Consider the following 20,582-nt stretch of genomic DNA (forward strand, 5'->3'; position numbering starts at 1 on the left):
ACCATCTTTTCAGTCCAAATCTTTTAATTTTTTGATTGCATACTTTAAGTAGAAACTCAAGCAGGAGAAAATGACAAATTGACTTTAAAATGCTTGAGATTTCTGTCCAGTGCTCCAATGTGGGTCTCTGTCTCTGTCTCCTTTCATCGCCTGATGAAGGTTAATATTCAGGAGGATGCCTATATGTTTTTCTTTGGGTTCTCCTTCTTATTTAGCTTCTCTAGGATCACTAATTATAGGCTCAATGTCCTTTATTTATGGCTAGAAACCAAATATGAGTGAGTACATCCCATGTTCCTCTTTTTGGGTCTGGCTTACCTCACTCAGGATAGTGTTTTCTATTTCCATCCATTTGCATGCAAAATTCAAGAAGTCCTTGTTTTTTACTGCTGAGTAGTACTCTAATATGTATATATTCCATACTTTCTTCATCCATTCTTCCATTGAAGGGCATCTAGGTTGTTTCCAGGTTCTGGCTGAATCTCAAGGTCCAAATCAGGAGTAGAAGGAGAGAGAGCATGAGCAAGGAATTCAGGACCGCGAGGGGTGCACCCACACACTGATAGAATGGGGATGTTCTATCGGGAACTCACCAAGGCCAGCTGGCCTGGGTCTGAAAAAGCATGGGATAAAATTGGACTTGCTGAACATAGCGGAGAATGAGGACTACTGAGAACTCAAGAACAATGGCAATGGGTTTTTGATCCTACTGCATGTACTGGCTTTGGGGGAGCCTAGGCAGTTTGGATGCTCACCTTACTAGACCTGGATGGAGGTGGGTGGTCATTGGACTTCCCACAGGGCAGGGAACCCTGATTGCTCTTTGGGCTGACGAGGGAGGGGGACTTGACTGGGGGAGGGGGAGGGAAATAGGAGGCGGTGGCGGGGAAGAGACAGAAATCTTAAATAAATAAAATGCTTATATATAACATAAAAAAATAGAGTCTGGGAATTAACTTGTCTTCTCTCAAGAAACTGAGTGAACCTTGGCTAATAAATTATAAAGCAGGAACTATAAAAGATGAAAATGTATGTGTTGCTGTTCTTAACATAATGACTCTTGTTCACTCATTTTTTAGGTATGTCAATAATATTGAAATGTTTGTAATAAAGCAAAATGCCACCAAAAAAACTATCACCATTTTTAAATCCATCCTCCAGATTTTGTATAAGGGATATAGAGGATCCTAAATAGAAACTAAGAAATTCAAAAATTAGACAAATATAATTTTATGTATAAAAAAGAGATGGGAATGTAATGATCTGTCCTGTCCCTTTAAGAGATGAGCTCTACCCACTCCCTCCCTACCCACTAATGCAGGCCGATCTTCCTTCCTGCTTGCAGCCCAAGTCTTTTTCCTTTCCATCTCCCTCTTGAAGAGGCAACTTCTGCCTCTCCCTTCTCCCAATTCCCCTTTCACAATCTCTGTTTTTCTCTCTGTTCTTCCTCTTTCTCCCATTTCCTTCCTTAATCCACTAAACAAATATCCAACATCACTCTGCATGGTGTGCCTATCCATCTGTCTCTCACCTGCTGCCTGGCTCCCTGCCCAGGACCAGCTGCCTTCAGAAACCTGTGACATGGTCTTGGGGCATGCCCATCCATCTGTCTCTCCTTGTGGGACTCACTGCCGCTCATGGCCCACTACAGACACTTGGGGAACTGCCCCATACCTGCCTGGGTCTGGCTGATCTCAGGACCTGCTGCCCGCTGCCTGCCTCCACTCAGGGACCTACAGCATAGTCTCATGACTCACTGTTTGCTGCAGCCACTTGGGATCTGCAGCATTTTTACTTAATCCATTACAATTGTCATAAAAAAGAGACATGTTAATTGAAGACCCAGACATAAATCCACACACCTATGGACACCTAATTTTTGATAAACAAGCTAGAAATATGCATTGGGAAAAAGACAGCATCTTCAACAATAGTGCTTATCAAATTGGAGGACTGAATGTAGAGGACTGCGAATTGATCTTCTATCACCCCGTATAAACTCAAGTTCAAGTGTATTTAAGACCTCAATATAAAAGCAGATACATTAAACCTTGTAGAAGGAAAAATAGAGAACAGCCTTTAATACATTACACAAAAGGCAAGATTTTGAACAGAACACCATTATCACAGGCACTAAAATCAACAATTAATAAATGGGACCTTGTGAAACTGAAAAGCTTCTGTAAGGCAAAGGACATTTTCAACTGGAAAATGAGGCAGCCTACAGAATGGGAAAAGATTTTTATCAACTCCATATCCAATTAGAGGTCTCTTATTCAAAATATATAAGGGATTTAGGAAGTTAGAGAAATAAACTAAATAATCCAATTAAAAATTGGGGATAGATGTAAATAGAGAATTCTCAATAGAGGAATTTCAAATGGCAGAGAAAACTTAAATGTTCAACATTTTTAGCCATCAGAGAAATGTAAATCAAAGCCACTTTGAGATTCCATCTTACACGTTAGAATGGCTAAGAAACAGAACTTGTTGGCCAACCAATGTCTAGGTTACCTTGAGGCCTAAGCCATAATAGTCAGCCCATTTCTTACTCTGCCTGGATGGCCGGGAACCAGAGACTGGGTAGCCTATAGACAGGATACAGTCAAACATGACTGGCAAAATAATTAATAAAATGATTTCTAACAATATTCTGCTAAACTCATAAATCTGTGTTTTGTCCAGTCATCATCAGAGAGGTTTCATCTGGCAGCAAATGGGAGTGGGTACAGAGATCCACAGCGAGACAATATGCAGCAAGTCTCCATTGGCAGTCTTCATTGGCTCCCTACCCTCAGAAATCAGGGAACCCCACGGAAGATGGGAAGGAAAGAATGTAGGAGTCAGAGGGAATGGAAGATACCAGGACAATATGGCCCACTGAATCAACTAAGCAAGATTCATATGGGTTCAAGGAGACTGAAGTGGCAAGCGGGGACTTACATGAATCTGCATCAGGTCCTCTGTGTATGTGTTATGGCTGTTATCTTGGTGTTCTTGTGAGACTCTTAACAGTGGAAATGGTTGTCTGCTCTTGGGACTTAATATTTTCTATTCAGTTGCCTTGTTTAAGATAAGAGTGTTTGCCTTGTCTTATTTTATCTTGTTTTGTTGTATTTGGCTGTTGTTTCTTAGAGGAGTTCTCCTTTTTAATGAAAAAAAAAGAGGGGAGTGTGGATTTGGGGAAGAGGAAGTGTTAGGGGAATTAGGAGAAGTGGAGGGAGAGGAAACTGGTCAGGATGATTTGTATGAGAGAAGAATCTATTTTCCATAAAAATAAATTGTGCACGCACAAATAGAGAAATAAATAATAACTTTATATTCGACTTTTGCTTTCAATTAAGTTTCAGATAAAAATGATTAATTTTTATTTTGTGTTAGCCTTCCTGCCTGTATGTGCACCGTGTGTGTAGCAAATGCCCACTGAGGCTAGAGGACATCTTGCAGGAGAGGCCCTAAAACTAGAATTCTGGATAGTTACAGAGTACAATATGGGTGCTGGAAACAGAAACTCTGAAAGAGCAGGAGACCATGAAATAGATAGGAAATGCAGTGGAGAAAGGGGAGAAATTGGAGGATGAGAAGGATAGGGGGAAATTGTAGGTGGTTTATGAAAGCACCAATTCTACCAGAATGTCAGTCCATGTGAGATAAGACTCAATAGTTGATGTTGGTTCAAACTTTGAGAGAATAGCACCAGGTAGCTTATTTCCAGCACATTTAAGCACAATAATAATTTGGAAAAAGTTTCTTGGTGATATTTTGCTCAATTCCATGGGTACAAAAAAGTTTAAGTTATAATTGAATCAAAACTCTTGTAAAAGTGAGATCTTCCATATGGATAGGTCCCATACATTAAGTGAGGAAGCAGGCACAGGTAAACAGTTCATGATAAGGGTATAGGGGAGAACAGAGCTATAAATTGACTGAGATAAACAGGCTCAAGATAAGAGTCTGGAGGATCTGGTGTGACCTGACAATACTGAGGGCACAGAGGTCTCCCGGCTATTACTGTCACTTCTCCTGGCTTTCGAGGTGGAAAACAAATAACAAATATCTCCCTTTGAAGAGATAACCTTGTGTATTTAATATTTCTGGTTTCCCTGGTGCTTATCTGTTAATGCAAGTACCTACAAGTCTCCTACATCTCCCCTTCTTTATTTTTTGAAAAGAAAATACTGGATGTAATAGAGGCCAAAGTTAAATGCTCACATGCATGGCCAGTCTAACTAATATAGGCAATCATAAGTGAAATATAAGAATAGTTAACAGAGGGCCAAGGAATAAGGAAAGTCATCTTATTATGTCCTCATTGTTTCTCCACGATCTCAGCATGACGAGTTAAAGTCTGTTTGTCTCCACAAAGTTATTGGCTTCGTCTTCAGTCTTCCTCTTGAAACATTTCCTCTAGTGAGTTAACTGTCCATGTTCAGATGCTCTGAGATGCTGTCCACATTGGATGCATTGAAGCAGGAGACATTTGGAACTTTGTTTACTTTCTGGAAAGAAACAAGCATAATCTTACCATGATGTTACAAAAACATCAGTCCCTTTTTACTAATTAGTTTTTAGATATTTTTATTTAACATGCACTTTAGGTTGTATCTCATTTAGGAAAAATGCTTTTAGGCAGCGGTAAACAATTAAAGATAGCATAGCAATATGTAGACTAGTATGTAGGGATTTAGGTGCGTGTATGTAACCTCTTTCTATTTTTAAAATCTGTCATTTAAATATTTGATGGTGTCATTCCACAGTAGCTGATCCTGTGGATTGTAATGGGTTTCAGTAACATAATTAATTAATATCCTACAAACTATAAAATACTTTAAAGCATTTGTTAGTACAAATGGGGCTATTATCAATATTTAGTTGTAATGGGAGTCAAAAATATGTTATGTTTAAAATTTGACGAAGTCGAGTTTCACATGAGATACTATGGTATTTTCCTAGAGCTCTCAGGACCCCATGCCGGGTCTGCGGCATTGTTCTGTAGCAGACTAACTGGGAAGTGGCACTGTGCATGCCTGTAGCGCACTCCAAGCATGGGTCACTATACATGTTAACAGTACAGAAGTCACAGACACAGACAGTCCTAGGTACAGATAATATGTTCATGTGAGAACCACCCACTAATTATGCATTAGAAGCTTCGAATACTGTGTGAAATAAGCCTTCAGTACAGCAAAGGCGCTCATGAATCTCCTCCACCTTTCTCTCTTGTCATAGTATGATTGATTATTCATGTCAGAGCAAAGGAAAGAACAAAACTAAAACAACAAATAAAACCTACTTAATTAACAATGGTCATTAATTTCTAAAGGTTTAAGTTTAAGGCTTTTATTTTATTTTTTTAAAATATTTATTTATTTATTATGTATACAATATTCTGTATGTCTGCAGGCCAGAAGAGGGCGCCAGATCTCATTCCAGATGGTTGTGAGCCACCATGTGGTTGCCGGGAATTGAACTCAGGACCTTTGGAAGAGCAGGCAATGCTCTTAACCACTGAGCCACGTCTCCAGCCCAGTTTAAGGCTTTTGTACAATACATAAAATTTAAATTTTAGGGAAATTTTAATTTTGAGTTCAAGAAGACTCTCCTACCAGGTAAAAGGATATTCAGAAGTATGTGAAAAATAACGACAGATTTTTTTTAACCTACTTATGAATTACAAAAATAGGGAGAATTTTAAGGACTGACTGTAGGTTCTATATGTCCTAGTTACAATTGTTCCTTAGTAGATGTTGGGACTCTTTTAACTTTTCTCCATGAAGGGGCTGTTGATCAATCTATACTGTGTTATTCCTGCTCTGTGGGAAAACAAAAAGCTAAGCACTGAGGCAGCTGAGCCTTGGAGCACAGGTGGGGCTTATGGAGCCTCGCCTGCACCTCCATGGGACTCAGGGTTCTTTACAGACCTCATCTGTCTGAACCTGAGCATTGGAAAGGATGCCCAGTCAGGACTTGCCAAGATATGTCCCGCAGAGAATTCTCTCTCTCAAAATGATCTTCCTGGGAGGGTCTGAGCATAAAGTACTGTGCTCCATCTTGCAAAATAATTGACAGGAATTTTATCTCGCCTTTCATGGGCTCTCTTCACATTAGCTCCTATGTGCTTCAATTAACAATACCTACGGCTGCTTACTTAGGAAACCAAGGGTTGGATTTCACAAAGTTGCAGAAATGTTGTTTTGCTTATTTTGCTCTTCTGGATCTTAACAAATACTTCAATAATTGTTTAAAATGCTTTTTCTCAAAGGACAGAGAAGAAACCATTTTACTCTCTCATTTGTGACTGCAAACCCTTAGGGGAGAAAACCAAACTCCCACTCCCTGCTTCTTTGTAAGAAAAAATTTCTTAACTCTTCTGAGGGTTGAGTTCCTCACTTTGCACATCAGTTTTTTGGGGAAGGATCTATAACATCATGGCATGTAGAGTGATGATCTGGGTGAGAAAAGAAGGTAGTTTGACTCAACAAGACTCACTAGTGGCTTATGTTTCAAACTTCAAGAGTCTAAGACCAGAGTTTATTTCAGGCATTTGTAAGGAAAGCACAGTTTGTAAAAAAGTTTCCCAGTGATAATCAACTCAATTCTATGTGTTCCATTGAGCTAAAGCTAAAGACAAAATTGCATCAAAATTCTTGTAAAGCACATATGGCATCTTCCATAAAGATAATTTCTATATGTTAATTAATGAAGTAGGTTCAAAGTAAACAAAGCTCATGATATGGGACTAGGGAAGACCGCACTATAGATTGACTGAGACAAATAGACTCAAGATAACGATCTTGGGGCAGCTGGTGTAGCCTGGCCATACAGCCAGAGGTCACCAGGCAAATTGTGTTAATCACCTCAGTTCCCAAACTTTTAGGAAGAAAATAGTAATACTTTTGAAGAGACAAGACTGTGTGTTTAACATTCCTGGTTTTCCTAGTGCTCCTAACTGCTAAGTCACCTTTCCAGACCCATGTACATGCACTTTTACTGAAACATTTTAGTACTCTATGTTATTGACAAGTCAAAAGAATTGATTATGGAAGCTTTTCTTCTTGGGCTATCAATTCTATTCTCTCATCGATGTTCATATGGAAAATATGTTTTCACAATAAAGACATGCCTTTTCATTTTAGACATGAGCTAGATGCTTCAAATATTTAACTTTCGTGAGCACAGTATATAAATGTTGCTGGTCTGGTTCTTAGTGGCATTTACACTTTTTTTTTTTTGCATTTACACGGTTTTAAAAAAAACTATTAAAATTTAAATGAATATTTGTTTAATTTACCCATTAAATTTTCAGTTCAAAATGTCAGAGATCAAATTTTAAAAACTCATACATCTCTTGAAAAAGAGTTCACTAACACAGGCTTTCCAGAATGTGTGAATTTAATAACTGCCTTCCCAACAGTACCAGGAAGCTTAATTATAATTGTTTAGTAAGAGCTAGGACAGACATTAATGCATGAGGCACCAACACTCATAGAAGGGAAAACACAGTAGTCCCAAGAAGGAGGCTATTGTATATCAGTCTTTCTTTTGGATTTTGTTATAGTTACTAAGACAGGAGGATCAGAAAGGTCACCTTCTAGACATCTGAGCATAAGCCACATGAACTAGATCTTCTGAGTTGCCACCATTCCCAGGATATTTACCTTCCAATCTGAAGTAAATGAATGAAACGAGCTTGAAGATGAACACTATCATCACACACAGGACAACACTAATATCTTCTAACCACAGAGTGTCCAATTCAAAATGTGGGTCTGAAACTTGGACTGGAAAAAGAGAAAAGGGTCAGGACAGTTGCAACCAAGAGAAAGGCTAGATCACACATTAAAGGCAGCTTTACTCTTCAGGTTCCTGTTGCTCCATGCTTCATATATGTGCAAGAACAATACAGGAGAAATTTGACATACTTGATTTTGGAGATGAACATGTTTTTGTTAATCCTGGAAGAGGTTATGAGGAGACAGGCACCCAGATTCCTCATGCACGTGACTTTTGTCCTTACAAGTCTGTCTGAAGAGCATATGAATTGATTAGGTTTCCATCTGTTTTATTTAGGGCTGAATATCCTCAAGAGTTCTGGCCCATATAGAGTATAATGAAACAGAAAATCCTTAGATGATCAGGATCTGCGAAATGGAAGAGATCTCACAATTCTCAAGTATCACATCCCCTAGGAAGCATTGTCTCTCCATCCTCATCTTTCGCTCTGTCTTCACATTTCAGCTGCTATATATCTTCCCTGACACCCATCTGTACCATTTTCTGTCCCAGGAAATCTTCTCAAGACCCACTCATTGACAGTCTAGATCTGTCTGAAGAGGGAAGTTTGCTTTCTCCCCATCCACCCACAAATACACCCTCTAAAATAGGGCATAGAGATTCCTCCAATGCATCCTTCTGAAATACTTCAAGCGAGGAATAATGTTCTTGTCCTTCCTTGGGTTTGTGGCTCATTCAGAAAATAAACTGAAAGAGATAGATTGATAGGAGAAAAGAATACCAGATAGATTTCCTCAAAGTTCTATATGATAGACCATTCTTTAGAATGAAGACCCATGACTCAGGATGACTATCCACTTTTACGCATCTGTTTAATAAAGATTGACAGCTATGTAGAGATGTGATTGGACAAAAGGACAGACCCAACAGGGTGTGCCAGTTTGGGCTGTTTAGGACTTCTCTTTTTTCCTCCCTGATGTAGTATGGATATTTTCCGAGATGAAGTCCTTATGGACTACTGCCAAAAGTAGGCAAGAGAATCTTTGCCTGTCCAGCTATTAAAAACAAAGGTGTGGAAGGTAGAGCGGGGTTCCCATGTTTGGGAAGGCAGCAACTAGGATCCTGAACCAACTTGGAAAAGAGAAATTCTAGTTTTGGGGCTGTGTTGAAAAGAAGTCTGAGAAGGAGGAAGGAGGGCAGAGGGACGTTGGAAAATGCTCCCATTAATGTTATTTGGAGTCTTCACACTTACCAAACTCAAAGTCATATTTAACACTCTGATTTTGGAAGGCTCATATTTGATACAATGTTACAAAGTCGGGTGAACACATCCACCCCACTGGTTCTCACTCCACTTTCTACTCTGATCTTTCTAACATATCTCCCTCCCAACTTCATGTCTTCTTTTTATTTCTGACAAGCCAATGAGGTTAATGTGTATTCCATGTGCAGGTTGTGAAGTCATACACTGGACATAGGCAACCTACCAATGGCCACACTTCACACAAAAACTGATTCTTGCTGCCCCTGCATCCATTTGCTGCTAATAGCTTCTCAGCTAGAAACAGAGCCTCAGAGCTTACTGTTACTTCAATGGTGGAATTTTTAACAGGTTTGATCTTGACTCGACAAGTTTAAGATACTGGAGCTAGTTAGATGGCTCAGCACTTAAGAGAACTGAATGCTCAATCAGAGGATCTAGTTCAGTTTCCAGCAGCCACATGGTGGCTACTAACCATTTGGTGAATCTAATACCGTCTTCTGGCTACCATGGGCACTAGGTAACATCCATATACATAAATAAAATTTAAAAAGACAAAAAGTTTAAGATGCTGAATTATTACCTCTTTCATGCTAAAAGTATAAAGCATTCAAAACAGTTTATTAGACAATGTTGACTGCTGAGTATTTCCAGGAAGAAAAAATCCACTGTGAATTTGAAAGAAATTCATTCTCTTGGAGCTAAATAATCAGCTACATCTACTAGTAAGTCTATGAAATTCAGAGCTCTGGAATCTATATACTGTGGCATGTGTTCTCATGGCCAATTTATTAACAGTTACTCTTCATTTGTTAAGTGTTTTAATGGGCATTTGGAAAAAGACTCTTACAGGATGGCACCAACCTCTTGCTTACATACCTCTTTGTTTCAGATGCAAAATGAACATGACTCCTATAATTGCAGATATGGAAATGATGAACAACACTGAGCCCTTTAACGAATGAGAAAATCTCCCAGAGCAGAAACCTAAAGAAAAAACTATAATGTTATTATCACTTGACATTTGATAGAGGCACACTACATTGGAAAAAAAAAGCATCACGAAAGCAAGAACTAATGTGTCTGTGTGTATGTATTATTTTAAAGTATCATTTTAAATTCTTTTTAAAAATTTTTTAAGATTATAATATAATTACATCATTTCCCCTTTCCTTTCTTACGGACCATTTTCTGTGTAGAGAATGGAATGTCATGGTACAAGTGTAAGGATGATTTTTTAATGCTTTCTTTTTGTATTCATAAAATATGTGAAGACTTAGGATTAGAAGGTAAGAGGACAGGAGTAAAAGGGACAGTGGTTTTTAAGGAGTGCAGATTTGGGATTGAGACTAGGCAGGCCCTGAGTAAACTCGCTCCCCTTTACTCTGTCTCACTTCTCATCAGCTGGCATCATTAAGAGCAAGAGAGAGAGTCATTGTCATTTTTTATGGGTATATTGACCCTCAAACAAATCTTTTGTCTTCCCCTCAATTTAGGATCCCTCCCCCATACAATCTTGTTTTTACATTCACCTCATACACATTAAAAATGTTTCTGGTACTATATAAACCTTACATCCCACAAATGGGAAAATCATATTTGTATTTCTGATCTATATCAGTTAAAATTCACTTTATGCCCTACTAATGATGTTTCTGTTCTTTATAGCAGAATGAAACTCCAACAGGCATGGATACCACATTCTCACATCCTTTTCATTATGAATGATGAGTCATGAAAATTGCTTCCCTGGAGTTCTTTGTTTGTCTCACGAGCAACTTTTACTGACAATATCTTCTCCCTAGAATTTGTTTACTGATTTGGTAAGCAATAATGAGGATGAAAACCATGAGATTTGTAAGTTAAATGAGCTTCCTGATCCTTTTGAGTTTCCTTAGCTTCAAAAGTGTTATGTGTCTTCATTCACTCTCTAAGGAGAAATATTTCTAGTTAAAGAAAGAGCTATACAACATTCTACCTCCTCATCCATCTCTATCTTTCTCGATTCACTCTTGTGACATTTTCGGAACTTTGGAGAGAGTTGTGTAAATGTCTATTATTTTTTCATTATGGCTGAAGTTTGAGTCACTATGTTATAGCAAAAATCATTGATTTTCAGGAACTTGGCCTGTTATGAGTCTCCACAGAGACTGCAAGAGAAAAAATTCTCTCTACATTCTAATAGCTGAAGTACTGTATGGGTAGAAACACTTGTGTTTAGAATACAATTTGGTGGACACTCCATAACTCTTTATCAACACATTGCTAGTCTACATAGCATCATCTGGTGCTGTGAAAGTCGTTAGTCAAGGAGGAAGTTTCTATCTCTGTCCTATCCTCATTTTTATGTTATGCAGCCATAGGGTGCAATGTCTTTAGCAATAGGCATTATCATATAGTTTGGGCACAATAAACAACAGTAAAAAAAGTCTTTTGTGGTTTGAAAGACATTAGTACTTCATTGATCTCAGTGACTTTCTAAAGAGTTAGTTTTCCTATAACAATTAGAATTTCATTTAACATCATTTTGGCTCCTAGCAGTATCTTTTTTGTTGGCTTTTACTTACACACAGGAGTTTAGAAAAACAAAGAAACAAACAAACAACAACAAAAACCTCCCTAACTGTTGTTTTCACAGTTGCTTTTCCAAATCATTAAGACTCTTGTAAGTCAGCCTTCCCCAATGAAATCTCTGTTACAGATGGAAGACAAAGTCTTTAAAACCTCACTACTGCCAATTTCAAGCAAGAGTCAATTGCTTTTGGAGAGCTAAAGAACATGAGTTGGGATGAAATAGTGCACGAAAAGATTCCATCATTTATATTGATTATTTCATTACAAAAAGCAAGGGTGGTGCAAGTGCATATACAGGAGGGACAACCCATCAGCCCTCTACAGTCCAGTCGTATTCCAGAAGCCATCTGTGCATATACAGGAGGGACAACCCATCAGCCCTCTACAGTCCAGTCGTTTTCCAGAAGCCATCTGTGCATATACAGGAGGAACAACCCATCAGCCCTCTACAGTCCAGTCATATTCCAGAAGCCATCTGTCCCCCATCCTGGGGTGCTGTTTTTGCAGGAATCCTATGGATCTTTCTACCCTTGATGGTTCACAGACTGTGCCATTTAATGGTGCTCATCGTGGTTCAGATTTAAGGAGGAACAAACAGAGTGGGATGTAACCTGCTGTGCTTACTGCTGGAGCTTGCTCCCTGGCTCTGACTAGTTCTTAATCGACACCATAGCCCTGTTTTGTCATCAGCCATATCTGGTTATTGAGAGATCATAGATGAAAGTATTCACTTGTGGTTTACTTATTTGCATGGGAGAAGCATACACCATGTATTCTGGCAGAGGATGATTATCCATTTCTATGACAAGCTTAATAATTTTCCAATGCTGTTTTATGATCTGTGTCTTCAATGAACTGTTCCTCAGGCTTTAAATCCTAGAAGATCACTGGTATATAGAATGTGATATTCTGTGAAAATCTCCCCTACCTTTCCAGTTGTCACATTTGTCTTTGAGCTGATCCTTTAGTCTATAATTTCCTCTGTTTATCATATATTCATTTCATTAGCCATTTAACAACCCAATTTAAATTATACAAATCTGTCAAAGCTTCTTTTACTGCACAAAAATCATACCCCCCCCCCCACGGGGATCAGCAAAGCTATTGAAGTTCTGTACCAGGAGATGAGTTAACTTTTACATTGTGTTTTCTGCAAACAAATTCTACCCTACCTGGTATCTTGGGCACTGACGTGTATATCTCCTGGATACTAAGTTGCTTTATTAATGCTTATTCTTCTTCTATTGTCTTCCTTGCAACTTATGGGAATCTAGTGTCTCCTGTGAGTCAGTCCCTCCATAGTGATGTGCTTGTATTATTATCTCAGGTTATGCAGGATGGATAGTTACATTACTATTTCTCTAGTACTGTGATACAAAAATTGGTCCCATCTGCTCTTGTATCCCACAGCATCACAACTCAGGTTCTGATAAACTCATTTTTTTTTAAAAAGGCTTTCCAATTTTAGCCATTCAGATTTTAGCTGATCATAATTTCGTTGTCTTCTTTTCCTGATTATGAAAACCATGATTAATGTGAATATTTTTTCACTGTTATACCATTTTATCCTCCTTATATTTTGATTTTTACAGTGGCTTCTAAACTTTTTGTTAAAAGGGAGAGCTACTTAGCAAAGATTTAATATGTTTCCTCCTTCCAACTGTGAAAATTGCATATTGACATATTTTCATCCCCCCCCCACAATTTTTGCTGTCAAATTTGAGACTAGTGTCAAGGACAGCAACATCTTTATGACGTTTTATATAATGATCCCTGATTCATGTGAGAAATTTCACTTGAGGCAGACAGAAGAGCCTCAGTATCATGTCTTACCACTCACAGCAGAGGCACTTGGCTGCTGACAGAGTTCTCTTATGAACATAGTATGAGCTCCTTCAGAGACTGCAATACACTGTCTAAAAGGCAATTGAAATTCATCTCTATAATCACATGAAGCAGACTCCATTCACCAATGAGGAATTCCACCTGATACCTTGTAAAGAGAGATGTCCACACCAAGAACATTCTTCCCAAAGGATGCTCTACTCTCAGATATCTCAGTCTGTGTTTCATGATTTGTAATTTACCACAGTGAGCATGCAACAGTCACTACAGAAATGAAGCTCAACATTCCATATTACCTGACAAAAGGTATTGACATTGAGATTGGCCAGGAGAAGATGACTCATCCTCAGGTTGATCACCCTCAGGTTGATCAGCCTTAGGTTTTATTCCAGACTTGCAAGTCTCTTCCCCATCTTCTGTGTAGACAAAAATCAAAAGTTTATTCTCTTCAACAGGGTACTTATGACAGAATTAAGGTTCTTCATAAAGGATTATGGAAACAATTAATTTACTTGGGATTACTTGCAAGATCTTGGGTAAGCAGTTCTTTACTTGAGTCCAAATAACTCAAAGATTGATAACTCTAGCACTACATGTCTTCCTCCAGCAGAGTTGATGACATACACTAGTTACATCTTTAGAGCGCCATAGTCAACTGGGATGTCAATCAATATAAGTAAATGGTGTTTCGGCTTGCTTACCATAAAGGCAGCACCAACTTTTGTAAACAATATTTTGAAAAACTCCACTAGCAAAAGCAAATAATGTTGGACCAAAACGTGGATAAAGTTCTCTCTTTCTATATATATCATGTAACCAAAAGTTTTAGAACTGCAGGCTCTGGCGGCAATGAATAAATAGCTTTAGCTACTTCCTCTACTTCCACATTGGTTCAATGCACTGAAACCTACTTACCATGTATGAAATCTTGTTGAACATAGGAAGTCACAAGGAAGATTATCATCACAAATGTTATTATAGCGAGAATTTTCATCCAAACACATTTCCATGAAAACAGTTCACCTGAAACATGAGTTCAGAAGGAAACTTAGTAATGGTGATTTATCTGAAGTTTGTTACAATTTAAGATTCTACTACCCTGAAATATTATGAAAATTTGGAGATGCAGTTATGATGGTTTTGGTAAAAAGCAGATCATGAGTAAAAATAAGCCAGGTTTGAGTGAATTTTAGGAAAAAGTATGAGGAGGGCACTTCTCTCATATCTTCCCATCAATCCTGCCTCATAATCTTCCTCGGTAGAAAGGAAAAGGGGGAGCTTAATCAACCCCAGTGTTCAGATATTGGCTTCCAAGGAGAATTATAGTGTTGGTACAAATCAATGATGAAGTCCTCATGTCTTATTTACCTTGACATGTGCCATGCTCTATTCAGTGTACTCATAGGATTTGGGACTATTGTTTCTGAATATATCTCACGATGTAAGTCAGTGCAAATGTACCTTTTCTTATTCATATGAAATATTGCATTTTTCTTCCCAGATAAAATTTTACACCATCTAAAACATGTCATTATGTCTAGCATAAGGGTATTTAGAGATCATCAAGCATTCTCTTTAAGCATTTTGAGTGTTTTATTTGTGGAATATTGTGGGATAATACTCTTGTACACTGTAAATATTTTTCACTTGTATTGGCTTACTAAAATTCTGGTTGGAAGCCGGGCAGTGATGGCACACGCCTTTAATCCCAGCACTCGGGAGGCAGAGGTAGGCGGATTTCTGGGAGTTCAAGGCCAGCCTGGTCTACAAGAGCTAGTTCTGGGACAGGCACCAAAGCTACAGAGAAACCCTGTCTCGAAAAAACCAAAAAAACCAAAAAAAAAAAAGAAAGAAAAAAAGGAAAAAGAAAAAAAAAAGAAAAAAACCCAAATAAAATTCTGATTGGCCAGTAGCCACGCAGGAAGTATAGGTGGGATGACCAGACTAGGAGTATTTTGAAAAAAGATAAGGCAGAGATGCAGTCACAAGTCAGATATAGAGGAAACAAGTTGAGAATGCCTTTCTGAGAAAATATGTCAAGCCATATGGCTCAAAATAGGTAAGAATTATAGATTATTTTAACATGTAAGAGCTAGTTAATAATAAGCATGAGCTTATTATATGCCAAACAGTTTATAATTAATATAAGCCTCTGTCTGTTTATTTTGGACTGAAAGGCTGTGGGACTAGGTGGGACAGAAACTTCCATTTACAGTGGAATAAACGTGTATTGAACTGTTACTTTTGTGAATGTAATTCCCAGAATTAATTCCTATCCAAATAAAGTATCATGCCTTTTACACCAGTAAGGTTTAAATTGAACTTAGCTGGCTTGCCAGTCACTCAGTAACAAATTCCTGTACGATTAAATTTGATTATGATCTTTCCTTTTTTATCAAACTTGATTTTTTAAAATATTTTGTAAATGGAACAATGGTTAAACATTTTCCATTTCCTAATAGTATAACACAGAGTCCAAAGTTTATGTTTATTTCAATTACTTTAAAACATACTGTTTAGAGTTCATAAATACTTAAAGAACATATAAGATCATAAAATATACATTTTGTTACTCAATGAAGGTATAATACATTAACAAATATTTCAATTTACCTTACATCATTTATATACACATTTATATTTGATATATATTATATATATTATATATATGCTATAGGAAATCCTGTAGCCGCAGCTTTTAAGTTACCCTCTCACTTAGGCTTGACATCTTATACTATTTATGCTGATGTAAAGCATGCATCTGGCCTCTTTTCTGGCTGTAGTGTTTGGTTGCAGTTCTCCATTACAGCAGAGAATATTGATCTGCAAGTCTACCTCTAAATAAATAACCTTCTATTATTCTAAATTCTGAGCTGGTTTGAGATTTCTTTTAAGTGTCCATCTTTATATAAACATATACATAAATATATATATATATATATATATATATATATATGTATACACATGTGATCTATGAAATCAGCAGCTTTAGTTCTTTTAAAGACCTTTTCTAGAAAGAATGTCTAATTTCATGGATAGATACCAACACTGATACATGCTTGCAATACATCTTTTTGATTTTATTTAATTCCTTTAAAGTATCACATTTTATTTGTTTAATTGCAAGGTGGCACCCAATATCTGAAGCAGTTGGGTGGGTTGGTGTATAAAATCACCAAGGGATTTTTCTGGAAAGTATACAGATATAGAGAAATAATATAATAATACAGCTGCACAATACATAAAATGAGACTAATAAGAAAAGAAACACGTCAAATTTATGAGAAAACATGACCCCCAGGTGCATATGGCAGGCAGGTCATATGCTTCAGCTTGGCCATCAAGGTCATACTTATGAAGTGAGATTTGAATATGGACTTGAAGGAGATAACGAAAGTTATTTGAGTTTGCATTATCCTGGAAGAAGAAAGAACTAGAGGAAATATCTAAAGGCAGAGCTCATCAACAAAGATGTGAATAGATGAGGTGGAGAAGAACATTAGGAAGTGATATCATCAAGGTAACAGGGGCACTGATAACTGAAAAATTGGGGGACATTTAACTATAACTAAAAAGGAAGCAATTTTAGGGTACTTAACACAGACAGTATTTTAAGTAATTCATCCCATCCCTAAAGTCAGGAAATACCACCATAAACTAGATAAAAAAAAAAACGGAAGAGCTTCAGGGTACTGTTTCTACATTGTAATCCATAATTCAGGCTTAGAGGGCAGTGAAAAGGTGGTGCGAAATGATGAAGAAGGAGGATCCCCTCATTTACCTCATTATTTTTGTCTCTCTGATTCACTCTTTTCTGACTTGCTTACTACTCAGTTCATCTTAAGATTCAGGGTTGCAGACAACAATGAGTACCCTAAGAGAGATATAGATGGATCTAATCTACATGGGAAGTAGAAAAAGGCAAGATCTTCTGAGTAAATTGGGAGCATGGGGACCATGGGAGAGGGTTGAAGAGGAGGGGAGAGTGGTGTAAGAGAATGGTCTATATTCTGTCAATTATATTTTAAATAAATGCTGATTGGCCAGTAGCCAGAAAGGAAGTATAGTGGGATAACCAGAGAGGAAGTAGAGGCAAGTCAATGAGAACAGGAGAATTCTGGGAAGGAGGAAGCCCATTCTTTTGCAGTCCTGACCAGCCACAGAAGGAGCAAGATGAGACTGCCCCACTAAAAAAGGTACTGAGACATGTGGCTAACATATACTAGAATAATGGGCTAATGTAAGTTATAAGAGTTAATAAGGAGCCTGAGCTTATGGGCCAATAAGTTTACAACTATTGTAGAATTTTGTGTTATTTCTTTGCGACTTAACGACTGTGGGAACTGGGGAGAACAGAAACCCCGACAACAAGAGAGCAGAAAAAAATGTATAGCTCAATGAAATCAGGATTGCAGGTCTACAAAAATGGGCAGTGGCCCCCTCAACTTTAAAGATATGAATATTCTTGGTGTGAGGAATATTCAAGGGGTTATTGAAAACCTCTCAACCTAGATTTTTTCATTCCTATTTGTATAATATCAGGCTTATATTGTCAAAGAGAGAACATCCTTAGACACGTGTGACAAGAGTGAAATTAAATTGTCTTATATTAACTTTTTAGGATATGTGACAAAATTCGGATTCTTAAGATCTCAGCAGTCTGGGAACTTGAGTCAAATGTCTATTTTGGGACTCTAGTAACAATGAGACTGTGGTATATTTTAAAAATAGACCTAACATTATTTCTTTGGGTTGGCTTATGACTTTTCAGACGAGAGCAGAGGAAAGGGGAGTTATAATGTAGGAAGAGTGAGAGTTCTGACGGTACTTAAAGTCATGAGACAAAGGAAGTCAGAAGTGAGTAAGGGCTCAAGAACCAAGCCTTGCAACCTTCAATGTCAATATGGCAGTAGTATTGTTGACTTGACACAAATTAGAGTCGTCTGAGAAAAAGAAACCCCAACTGAGGCTCTGACCTATCTGATCAGCCTATGACCATGAGTGTAGGGCAATTTCTTGATTGATGAGAGAATTTATAGGCCCCTGGGGGTGGGTAGTGCTATCTTTGGTGTTGTGTAAAAAAGAAAGCTGAGAATGCCATGGAGAACAAGTTCATGAACAGTGTCCTCTGTGGTCTGAACTTTAGTTCCTGCCTTCAAATTCCCACTTTGGGCTCCTGCTCTTGCTTCCTATGATGCGGCACTAATATGTAGAAATGTAATCCAAGTAGACCCTTCCCCCACTGCAACTTCTTCATGATCACATGTTTTATCACAGCGTCAGCAGAGCAAACTGCAATAGCCTAGAATATAAATTGAGAAAATGTGCACATCAAAGAGAGTAAGAGAGACAATAAACTAGATGACGAGTAAGGCCAAGAGAAGGCAAGACATTGGAAGCCAAGTCAAGGAAGAAGCAATACATTAGTATATGCAACAATATCTGTTACTGAAGAACAAATACAGATTTTACCTGATAGGACAATATTTATGCTTTCTTCTTGTTGAGTTAGACGGTTTTGAAGGTAGCAAGTGATATTCCGGTGAGAGTTGGTGTTAATAAGAAGGGCCATTGTCATGTTGAACAATTTGTTTCCATCCTGTGAGTGGGATTTGGATGTCTCTGGAATGATTTCTCCTGTGCTGTCTCTCCATTCCATAAGTGGCAGTGGGAACCAGCCTCCTGAATGACACTCCAACATCACTCCTTTGGTATTTGGGGGATGCAGAAGAATCTGTATGTCTGAGCTTGTGACTGGTTGAATAACAAGAGAGGAAAACAATATTGTTAGGTATCAATGGTAGAGGAAAGGACAGAAAAATAAAAGCTCTTTTTGGTTTTGATTCCAGTTTCAAAAGATTTATTTATATTCATACTCTCCAGGATGCTGACTTCCATAAAATCTCATGAAAATAGAAGAGTCAGGTAGAAATGCTGTAATATACAGTCAGCAACCTGTTCAAACTAAGTCAGCTCAGGAAAGACCTGTTTCATTTGTTTTTTAATTTATTTAAAACATATTTTTTAGGCTATTTACTAAGTCGAAGAAATAACCTACATCCTTGAATTATGATTAACAGAAATCAAGATTTTTGATCCTTATAGAATTTATAGTTTAATTTTTTTCATTTATCATAGTCACTAGTTATTTTCAGTCAACATAATAGATTATAAAAATAAATTTCATTATAAATACAATTTTGAAATTCTAGCTGATTCTCTATGTATTTTCACAGTAGATAATTTATAATTTGTGAACATGGGGATATAGCTATTTGGAGCGAATACTGTACGACACAGTTCAGCTCCCATTGCCACTAAAACAAACGAAGAGGTGATGGAGAAGTGGGAAAGATTGTGTAATGTTTAGGCCAAAGAGAATGTGTGGAGATTTAAAGCAGCATACCAAAATTGCTCTGTCTAGTAAAATGTCCCTGAAATAACAAGAACATTACAGATCTTTGCTACTACCGTTTATGTTTATCCCATAAAACTACTAAAAATGACAATCAGTAACGTTTTGTCCCAGTAGAACACAAAACATGGAAATGAACTACATGTGTGACTCTGCTCTAGACAGCAGAGGTGTCCCATGACATCCATGAAGATTGATCATCTGGGTCTAGAGGCCTAATGTATTAGCATACACTTATGGATTTATTTAGTTTACATTAAATCCTTGGCCTTTCCTTTCTTTTACTTTTCGTCCAGAATAATTCAAAGTAAAAAAGTAACATAAATGCCGTATAGTTACACACACACACACACACACACACACACACACACATATAGTATTGCATCTGAGGATAGGTATTATTGTAGTTAAAATCTTTTGAAAGAGACTTAGAAAAATCAATCGGGTGCTAAGTAGTTAGGGAATTAATTTGGAGAGAAATGAAATAAGCATTGTTAGTAAAAACAATATTTTTTCTTTCATTAAACATTTTCATACAATATTTTTGATCATATTTTTCTCTGTAACTCCTACCATACTTACCCAACTTAATAGTAAGAAGCATGTTTTAAAAATTTAGTTTATTTGGAAAATTACTGAAGTGTTGTTAGAGATATTTGAAAGGATAATAAAACAACCTAAAAAGAATCTGATTATATGTTAGAAATATAACAATGTATGTAGGCGTAATAAGAAACTACTTACTGATAGAAT

At 37.4% G+C, this 20,582-nt stretch overlaps 1 pseudogene; it reads right to left on the reverse strand.

The window, feature by feature from the left end:
* Nucleotides 1-1,064: 1,064 nt before the first annotated feature.
* The window catches only part of LOC121447866, a 30,723-nt pseudogene continuing 11,205 nt past the window's right edge, over nucleotides 1,065-20,582 (reverse strand).

Source organism: Microtus oregoni, unplaced genomic scaffold, assembly GCF_018167655.1.
Source record: "Microtus oregoni isolate MIOR12 unplaced genomic scaffold, Mior012 000005F_ref0000423, whole genome shotgun sequence".
NCBI lineage: Eukaryota > Metazoa > Chordata > Mammalia > Rodentia > Cricetidae > Microtus > Microtus oregoni.